Genomic DNA, 9,258 nt, shown 5'->3' with positions numbered 1-9,258 from the left:
TTGGGGGGAGGGCATGTTCAGGGTGGTGGGCCCTGGGGCCATCATTCCCAGACACTCAGGGGCAGGTGAAGCACAAGCATCCTACAGGAGTGGTGAGGATGGCAGGTTTCCACCCGCTCCTGCATGGGACTTTGGGGTGAGGCTGCACAGGGCTGGGGCTCCCTGGTGCTGCTTCATCCCTGGCTCTTGGGGCCCAGTGATGTCCAGGGACCACACTGCAGGAGGTTCATGTACAAGATAGCTTTATTGACCTTGGCTGTGGAGTGCCGATGCCACCCCCATTTCCACACGCTGGAGCTCTCAGATTGAGGGGCAGGATTCTCCGCAGAGTGGTGGTGGCCTCAGGCTGGGCAGGTGGTCCCTCAGCTGAGGTAGAAGAGGTGGAGGAGAGCGTTGGTCAGGAAGAGAAGGAAACAGCCTCCCACTGCACCTGCGCCTGTGTGGCTGCTTGGCTGGGAGGAGTAGGTTATGGTCTGGTTTCCCAAGACTCCGGTTTGGATCTGCAAGAGAAGCAGCAGGGGCAGTTCAGGGGAGGGGGCACTTGAATCTCCCGGCCCCTTCCCCACCCTCCGCAGACCCCTCCTCAGGCCCCTGGGGTCGCTGCTCCTCTGACCCTGGCAGGGATGCAGAGGGGAGAGGCCTTTCATGTCTCCCAGGCCACCACCAGCTCCTCCAGCACCGAGGGAGCCGAGGGAGCCCTGGCCCTTGAACTTCATGGCCCTGCAAGGAGCTGAGCCTGTTTTCTCTCTTCTGAATGACCCGGGTGGGGGTCACATGGGACGGGCTGGGTGAGCAGGCCCCCGGCAAGCCGGATCAAGCCGCGGCTGCTCCTGGGAGGACTAGCCCGCCGGGGCTCCTGAGGAGCCACATAGCTGCTTTCTGCTTTGAAGCTGCTGGCTTCTGTGCGGGGGGCCGGGGAGGGGGCCCCAGCCGTGTCCTGAGCCAGGGCAGGTGTCACTGGGACATTTCCTGGTGCCACTTCCCCAGCTCCCTGCGGGTTGACACCGCCCGCCATCCCTCACGCGCGGGCCGCTGCCTTCCCAAGCCTCTTCATTCGCCATCGTTCCCTGGCACCTATTGGGTGCCTCGGTGTGCCCGGCACCTGTGAGTGTTCCCCAGGTGGACACAGGCTGCTGACCAGGGGCAGCCCTCCAGGGAGCTCACCACAGCAGGAAGGGCAGGAGGGCTGGGCCGCCAGGCCTCCTGAGGCCAGACCCCCCTGGGGGGTACCCGCAGCCTCAGCTCCCTGGAGAAGGCACTGAGATGCCTGCGTTCCCACCCTGCCATGCTGGGCAGTCCTGGCCATGGTGCCAGGGGCTCGGGGGGGGGGGGGGGTGTTACCTGAGCCATAACGAGGAGGCTGACGGTGAGGAGGAGGAAGAGGAAGCCATTCATCTTGGCGGGGTCTCGGTGGCCCTGGCGGCAGTAACTTTGAGAGTTGAGCTCAGGGTTTCTGCGCTCCCCTTAGGGCTTGGCTGCTTTTGAACCCGGAGGCAGGACTGGCGGGGCGGGGCTGGGGAGGGGAGGAAGGAGGGCTTAAGGGCGGGAAAGGATTGTTGCTTCCTTCCTACCAGCCACCAGGCCAAGGCCCTGAGCAGAGTTCTGGAGAGGGAGGGGGCCACGTCCCCCAGGACCGGCCAGGGGGCAGCTGTGGGGCGGGAGATCAGGCCTTGGGCTGGGAAATCCTGCAGCCCTGGCATTGGATCTTGGTGTGTTCACTTACCAACCTGAGCCTTTAGCCAGAAACCGTACCTGTCTGAGTCTCTAGCAAAAGAGCTCTGGAGAGTTGAGGGCAATAATCGCCCTTTTAAACAGAGCCAAAGCATAGTAAACCTTATAGAAATAGTTTGTGGTTTGGGGTTTTTGGTGCATTTTTAAAGAAGATGGTGGGAGGGGATCGGCGCTGAAGGTAAGGTTGGGTTCGATGTAGTTTTTAGGATGAGGGTGCGGATGGCCCCCAGGCTCTGACCAGAGGCTTGGGCATATTTAGATTGAGGAAGCGGTGATCGTTTTCTCTGAAAACAATGGTGCACTGGACTAGTCAGGCAGGAAATAGGTGGAGTCCAGGGAAAGCAGAGAGAGAGAGAAATTTAAAACAAAACCAAGGCGCTGACACTGAGATGCAGCAGGTGGGGCCACCACCTGTGATGCAAGCGTCCCACATGTGTGCAGGTTCAAGTCCTGGCTGCTCCACTTCGGAACCAGCTCCCTGCTAATGCACCTGGGAAAGCAGCGGAGGAGGGCCCGAGTGCTTGGATCCCCATTATTCATGTGGGAGACCCGGATGGAGATCCAGGCTCCTGGCTTCAGCCTGGCCCAGCCCTCGCTGTTGCAGCCATTTGGGGAGTGAGCAAAGGAAGGAAGGTCTTTCCCTGTCTCTTTCTTTCAAATAAATAAGTAATTTTTTTTAAATAAAAGCTAAAACTGTTGAACTGACTTACTGGTCTTAAGATGCCAGTTCAGAAAGCAGCTGGCTGGCCGGCACCGTGGCTCAACAGGCTAATCCTCCGCCTTGCGGCGCCGGCACACCGGGTTCTAGTCCTCGTCAGGGCTCCGGATTCTGTCCCGGTTGCCCCTCTTCCAGGCCAGCTCTCTGCTGTGACCAGGGAGTGCAGAGGAGGACCCATGGGAGATCAGGAGAAGCACCTGGATCCAGTGCGGTGTGCTGGCCACAGCGCACCAGCCGTGGCGGCCATTGGAGGGTGAACCAACGGCAAAGGAAGACCTTTCTCTCTGTCTCTCTCTCACTGTCCACTCTGCCTGTCAAAAAAAAAAAAAGAAAGAAAAAGAAAGCAGCTGGCTCACAGACGGCCTACCTGCTCACGTGCGATAAACCGAGCCAAAGCCCAGGAGAGAGCCTGTGTCAGAGAACCCCCGGCCGGAGTCTCCCTGGCAATGTGTCTAAGTTGCCTGTGCCGTGGCTCAACAGGCTAATCATCCGCCTTGCGGCGCCGGCACACAGGGTTCTAGTCCCGGTCGGGGCGCCGGATTCTGTCCCGGTTGCCCCTCTTCCAGGCCAGCTCTCTGCTATGGCCCGGGAGTGCAGTGGAGGATGGCCCAAGTCCTTGGGCCCTGCACCCCATGGGAGACCAGGAGAAGCACCTGGCTCCTGCCTTCACCAGCCATTGGAGGGTGAACCAACGGCAAAAGGAAGACCTTTCTGTCTCTCTCTCACTGTCCACTCTGCCTGTCAAAAAAAATAAAGAAAGAAAGAAAATGTGTCTAAGTGATCGGTCTAAAGGAGACGCGGTCCGGAAGGCGCTCACCTGTGTCTGCTCCTGGGCCTGCAGCAGCAGCTTCCAGTGGCCTGGGGTTGGGGAGGGGGGAGTCCCTGAGCTCAGTCCTGGACCCTTGGCACACTTCCCGGAGCCCGCCGCCACGCCCCCGGGGAAGCCTCCCTTGCTTGGCTGCCCCTGCGCCCTCCAGGCACGTGGCCTTCATACCCCACCACTGGTGTCAGGAGGACAGGGGTTAGCTGGGCCAGTTCCTGCTTCAAGGGAGAAGATGGAAACAGATCCTTTCCGAAATTTCTCAAGACCTGGTGTTTTGTGGTTCGGGTAAAGAAACCAGCAATGAGTTGCTTGTGTGAATGTAGGACAGGTGGGAGGGGAGCTCGCATAGGCACAGGGACAAGTGGGCGGCTACAGAGCAGTGAATGGGGCCTGGGCTAGGGGCGGGGCTGCCTGGGTGCTGTGCCCTTCTGCACCTGTTGTCTTTATCCCCACGGTGATGCTGTGCAGGACGGTTAAGGAGATTCCCACTTGATGAAGCTGAAGCTTAAATATTAAAAAAAATTAAAATGCATTTATTTATTTGAAATGCAGAGTTACAGAGAGAGAGGGAGAAGATAGAGATCTTCCATCCGCTGATCCACTCTGTAAATGGTCACAACACTGACCCCACCCCCAATTTTTTAAAAAAATAGACCTATTTGAAGGGTCAGCACTGATGTGCAGCAAGTTAATCCTCCTCCTGCAGCGTCAGCATCCCATATGGGTCCTGGTTCGAGTCCCAGATGCTCCACTTCTGATCCAGCTCACCGCTAATGAGGCTGGGAAAGCAGTGGAAGATGGCCCAAGTCCTTGGGCCCCTGCACCCATGTGGGAGACCCAGAGGAAGCTCCTGGCTCCTGACTTCAGCCTGGCCCAGACCTGGCTGTTGTGGCCATTTGGGGAGTGAACCAGTGGTTGGAAGACCTCTCTCTCTCTCTCTCTCTCTCTGTCTCCTCTCTGTCTCTGTAACTTTGCTTTTCAAACAAATAAGTAAATAATCTGTTTTTAAAAAATGTATCTATTAGAAATCCCATCTGCTCTCCCACTCCCCAGGTGCCTACAACAGCCAGGAAGAGGAAGCCAGGAGCTGGGAACTCAGTCCAGTCTCCCCACGTGGGCGGCAGGATCCCAACTCTGTGCCAACACTGCCTCCTCCCAAGGGCGGCATTAATGAGGAGCTGGAATCAGGAGCCCACGCTGGGAGTCAACCCCAGGCATTCCCACATGGCAAGAGGGATGCTCACCAGTGTCTTCACTGGGAGGCCCCCCTTAGGCTTAGGTAGTAAGTGATTTGTCCAAGGTCATAAATGGTAAAGGAATCCCCCCTGAACCTGAGTCCAGCTGTGTCCGGAGTCACACAGAGCCATGTATGCAACGTCTAGAGCTGCCCTGTGATTCCTGGTTAAGAAATCCACTGAAGGGGCCAGTGCTGGGTGCAGTGGGTTAACACCCTGGCCTGAAGTGCCAGCATCCCATATGGGCGCTGGTTCAAGACCCGGCTGCTCCACTTCCGATCCAGCTCTCTGCTATGGCCTCAGAAAGCAGTGGAAGATGGGCCAAATGCTTGGGCCCCTGCACCCATGTGGGAGACCTGGAAGAAGCTCCTGGCTCCAGATCAGCTCAACTCTAGCCATTGTAGCCATGTGGGGAGTGAACCAGCGGATGGAAGACCTCTCTCTCTCTCTCTCTGCCACTCCTCTCTCTGTGTAACTCTGACTTTCAAATAAATAAATAAATCTTAAAAAGAAAAAAAAAAAAAGAAATCCACTGGATTGGGGGGCTGGTGCTGTGGCATAGTAGGTTGAACCTCTGCCTACGGTGCCAGCATCCCATATGGTTGCTGGCATCACATATGGGCACCAGTTATGGTATAGTAGGGAGACCTGGAAGAAGCTCCTGCTTCCTGGCTTCAGATCGGCCCAGCTTCAGCCACTGTGGCCATTTGGGGATTGAACTAGCAGATGAAAGACTTTTCTCTCTCTGTGTCTCTCCCTCACCTTGTCTGTAACTCTGCCTTTCAAATAAGTAAATAAATCTTTAACAAAAAAAAAAAAAGAAAGAGGGGCTGGTGCTGTGGTGTAGTGGGTAAAGCCTCCGCCTGCAACACTGGCATCCCATATGGGCGCTGGTTTGAGACCCGGCTGCTCCACTTCCGATCCAGCTCTCTGCTATGGCCTGGGAAAGTAGTGGAAGATGGCTCAAGTCCTTGGGCCCCTGCACCCACGTGGGGGACCCGGAAGAAGATCCTGGCTCCTCGCTTCAGATCAGCGCAGCTCTGGCCTTTGCGGCCAACTGGGGAGTGAACCAGTGGTTGGAAGACCTCTCTCTCTCTCTCTCTCTCTCTCTCTCTCTCTCTGCCTCTCCTTTTCTCTCTGTGTAACTCTTTCAAGTAAAATAAATAAATCTTTTAAAAAAATTTAAATTATATAAAAAAAGAAAGTAAGTAAGACAGTAACTCAGTGGATTCCCTGTTCTCTTGTTCCCCTGACCCAGCTGTGGGCTTTGCAGCCCAGCCCCTGGGTGCACTCCCCTGCTCGCTATTTTGAGCCTCATTTGCATGCCAGACAGCAAAGGGAAACCCCCTTTCCCGTCCCTCCTACCTAGGAGGAGCCTCAGGGGACCTGAGGGACCTGGAGCTCTTGGTTGAGGCTGAGGCAAGAAAAAAGAAGAAAGGAGACTGGTCCCAGAAAGCCGGAGCAGAGGGGAGGTGGGGGAGGGAAGCCCGAAGAACCTGCACCACTGCTGCCCCTCTGGCTCCCCCGCCTCTCCTGGGCGGCCTTTGGTGGACCTGTGAGGCCGGTGACTGGGGAGCAAGCCCAAGACCTCTCTGTCACACCAGGCGGTCCCCTTCCCGCCCCGCCACTGGGGAAGGGGCAGCTGGATGGGCCAAGCCCGGGGCTCAGATGTGGCTGTTCTTCCTGCGAGGGTGCCTGTGTTGATCAATGCTTTCTTTGTCACATCCTGAGGCTGAGCTGCCGGGGCGGGGCGGGAGGGGCACCCGAGGGTGCTGCAAGGGTGTTTTGTTGTTGTTTTTGTTTATTTATTTGAAAGGCAGAGATGGACAGAGATCTCCCATCTGATGGTTTACTCCCCAAAATTCCTGCAACAGCTGGAGCTGGGTCAGGCTAAAGCCAAGAGACAGATCCCACTTGGGGGGACTCAAGTACTTGAGCCATCACTTGCTGCCTCCCGGGGTGTGCATTAGCAGGAGCTGGGATTGGAAATGGAGCCAGGACTTGAACCCGGGCACTGAAATGTGGGATGTGGACATCCTAAGTGGAGGCTAACACTTGCACCAAGTGCCACCCTATGCAGGGTTTTTTAAGGGTCTTTAGCACTTGGGGCAAGGAGGGGCTTCTGGACTCTTTCAGTACCTGGGAAAAGAAGTTGGAGCTACAAACCTTTCTTTCTTCTTCTTTTTAAAAAAGATTTATTTACTTATTTGGAAGGGAGAGAGAGAGAGAGAGAGAAATATCTCTGATCCAAATGTCACTCCCCAGATGCCCTCAACAGCCAGGGCTAGATCAGGCTGAAGCCAGGAGCCAGGTGTTTCATCCGGGTCTCCCATGTGGGTGCAGGGACCCAAGTACTCGGCCATTGTCTGCTGCCTTCCCAGGCACACGTCCCAGACAGGAAGTTGAATCAGAAGCAGAGCAGCTGGGCTTGAACAGGTATTTCAGTACGGTATGTGGGTGTCCCAAGCAGTAGCTTAATCCACTGTACCACAACACCTGCCCCTCCAACCTTGGCTTCTTCTGCCTTCCAAGAAGTTGTTTTGTCTTGACGACATGTGGATAGACAGAATCCTGACCACAAAGCATAGAGAGCCCTGAGAAACCTCCATTTTACAGATGGGAAAACTGAGGGCCCAGGGAAGGGCTAGCATGCTGGGGCTAGCGTGGAGAGCGCCCCATTCCTGTGGCTCCTTGCACACCTGCCCCAAACCTGACTTGTGAACCTTGACTCACACACTGGGAAGGCCCCGTGCACACCTCTGCCACCCTCCTGGAGGTGCAGAGCCGCCTCTGTCGTGTGACATTCAGGCCCTGCGTTCCTCCCCAGCAACCTGTCTTGGGTTCTGTAACTTCCCTTCTCCACTCCCACGTGTAACACCTCATTCTAGCCCTCGGCCACACCCAGCTGGCATCTCCCCAGCTGCTTTACCCCTCCCCCCACCTCTTCATGATCCATCGAAGAAACCCCTCCTCAGGGAGACTTCCCCTTCCCCTAAGAAACCCCCTGGGAGATGGAGACCGTGTTCCTCAGTGTTGCGCGGGTCCCTTCTGTCCACCTCTGCTCTGAAGACTGTGTCTGCTAAGAACGTGGACTGGCCACCTTTCAAACCCAGCAGAGCACGGAACGTGGTACAGCGGCCGGCACTGCGGTGTAACGAGCTGAGCTGCAGCCTACAACCCAGCATCCCATGTGAGCACCGGTTCCCATCCCGGCTGCTAATGTTTCCGATCCAGCTCCCTGCCAATGTGCCTGGAAAAGCAGCAGAAGGTGGCCCAAGTGCCTGGGCCCCTGCCACCCACATGGGAGATCTTGATGGAGTTCCAGGCTCCTGGTTTTGTCCTGGACCAACTTCAGCTATTGCAGCCATTTGGGGAGTGAATCAGCAGATGGAAGCCCCCCCACCCCCCGTCTCTGAATCTGTCTCTCCCTCTGTCTGTAACTCTACCCTTCAAATAAATACATAAATAAATCTTTAAAATGCACGCTGTAGTGTCAGTGTCAGGAGCCATGAACAAATGAGTGAAGGAAGGCGTCCACCTCCACCTGTAAGCCTCTGTGCCGGCATCCGCTCACTCAGCGAATGTTTACTATGGGCAAAGGCGACTGCGTATGGAAGGGCTATGCAGAAGAGAATTAAGGGCCATCATTTTCTCCTAGAAGTGCTCTCCACTTCCAGAAGAGACAGCTAAGAAATTGAGCAGAGCTTTCTATTAGTTTAGGGACTAAGGCGAGAAAAACAGTATTCAAGGTCCCATAAGAATGGGGAACCTTTTTTTTTTTTGACAGGCAGAGTTAGACAGTGAGAGAGAGAGACAGAGAGAAAGGTCTTCCTTCCGTAGGTTCACCCCCCAAATGGCTGCCACGGCCGGCGCGCTGTGCCGATCTGAAGCCAGGAACCAGGTGCTTCCTCCTGTTCTCCCATGTGCGTGCATTGCCCAAGCACTTGGGCCATCCTCCACTGCCTTCCCGGGACACAGCAGAGAGCTGGACTGGAAGAGGAGTAACCGGGACAGAATCCGGTGCCCCAATTGGGACTAGAACCTGTGGCCGCAGGCGGAGGATTAACCTAGTGAGCTGCGGCGCCGGCCAAGAATGGGGAACCTTGACAAAGCCACCCAAGAAGGGTGCAGCTATGAAGGGTAACACCTGAGTTACAGTGAACAGGAAACAGCCCAGCCCCCACTGAAAATGAAGACCACATGACCAAAATAAAACAAAAAATAAGACCAACAACAGGTAATAGAGTTACACAGAAGATTCAGATAAAAGAATTATCAGTCTTCCAAATAACCGTGCTTAATAGATTCGAAGATGTAGAAAAGACTGCGAACTGGAAACTAAAGAACTAAGTAGTAATTCTAGAACTGAGAAATGCAATCGTAGAAATTTAAAGTTCAGTGGACAAGTTTAACATCAGAATGGGCACAACTGGAGAAAGAATTAATGAAATGAAAGAATGATCACAAGCAAATATAATTTATGTGTATATATATATTTATTTGTTTTTAAAAGATTTATTTATGGGGCCGGTGCTGTGGCACAGTAGGTTAATCCTCCACCTGTGGCGCCCGCATCCTATATGGGCACCGGTTCTAGTCCCAGCTGCACCTCTTCCGATCCAGCTCTCTGCTATGGCCTGGGAAAGCAGTAGAAAATGGCCCAAGTGCTTGGGCCCCTGCACCCGCATGGGAGCCCGGAAGAAACTCCTGGTTTCTGGGTTCGAATCAGCACAGCTCCAGCCATTGCGGCC

This window comes from Lepus europaeus, chromosome 5, assembly GCF_033115175.1.
Source record: "Lepus europaeus isolate LE1 chromosome 5, mLepTim1.pri, whole genome shotgun sequence".
NCBI classification, from domain to species: Eukaryota; Metazoa; Chordata; class Mammalia; order Lagomorpha; family Leporidae; genus Lepus; species Lepus europaeus.
Note: the sequence above shows the minus strand (reverse complement) of the source record.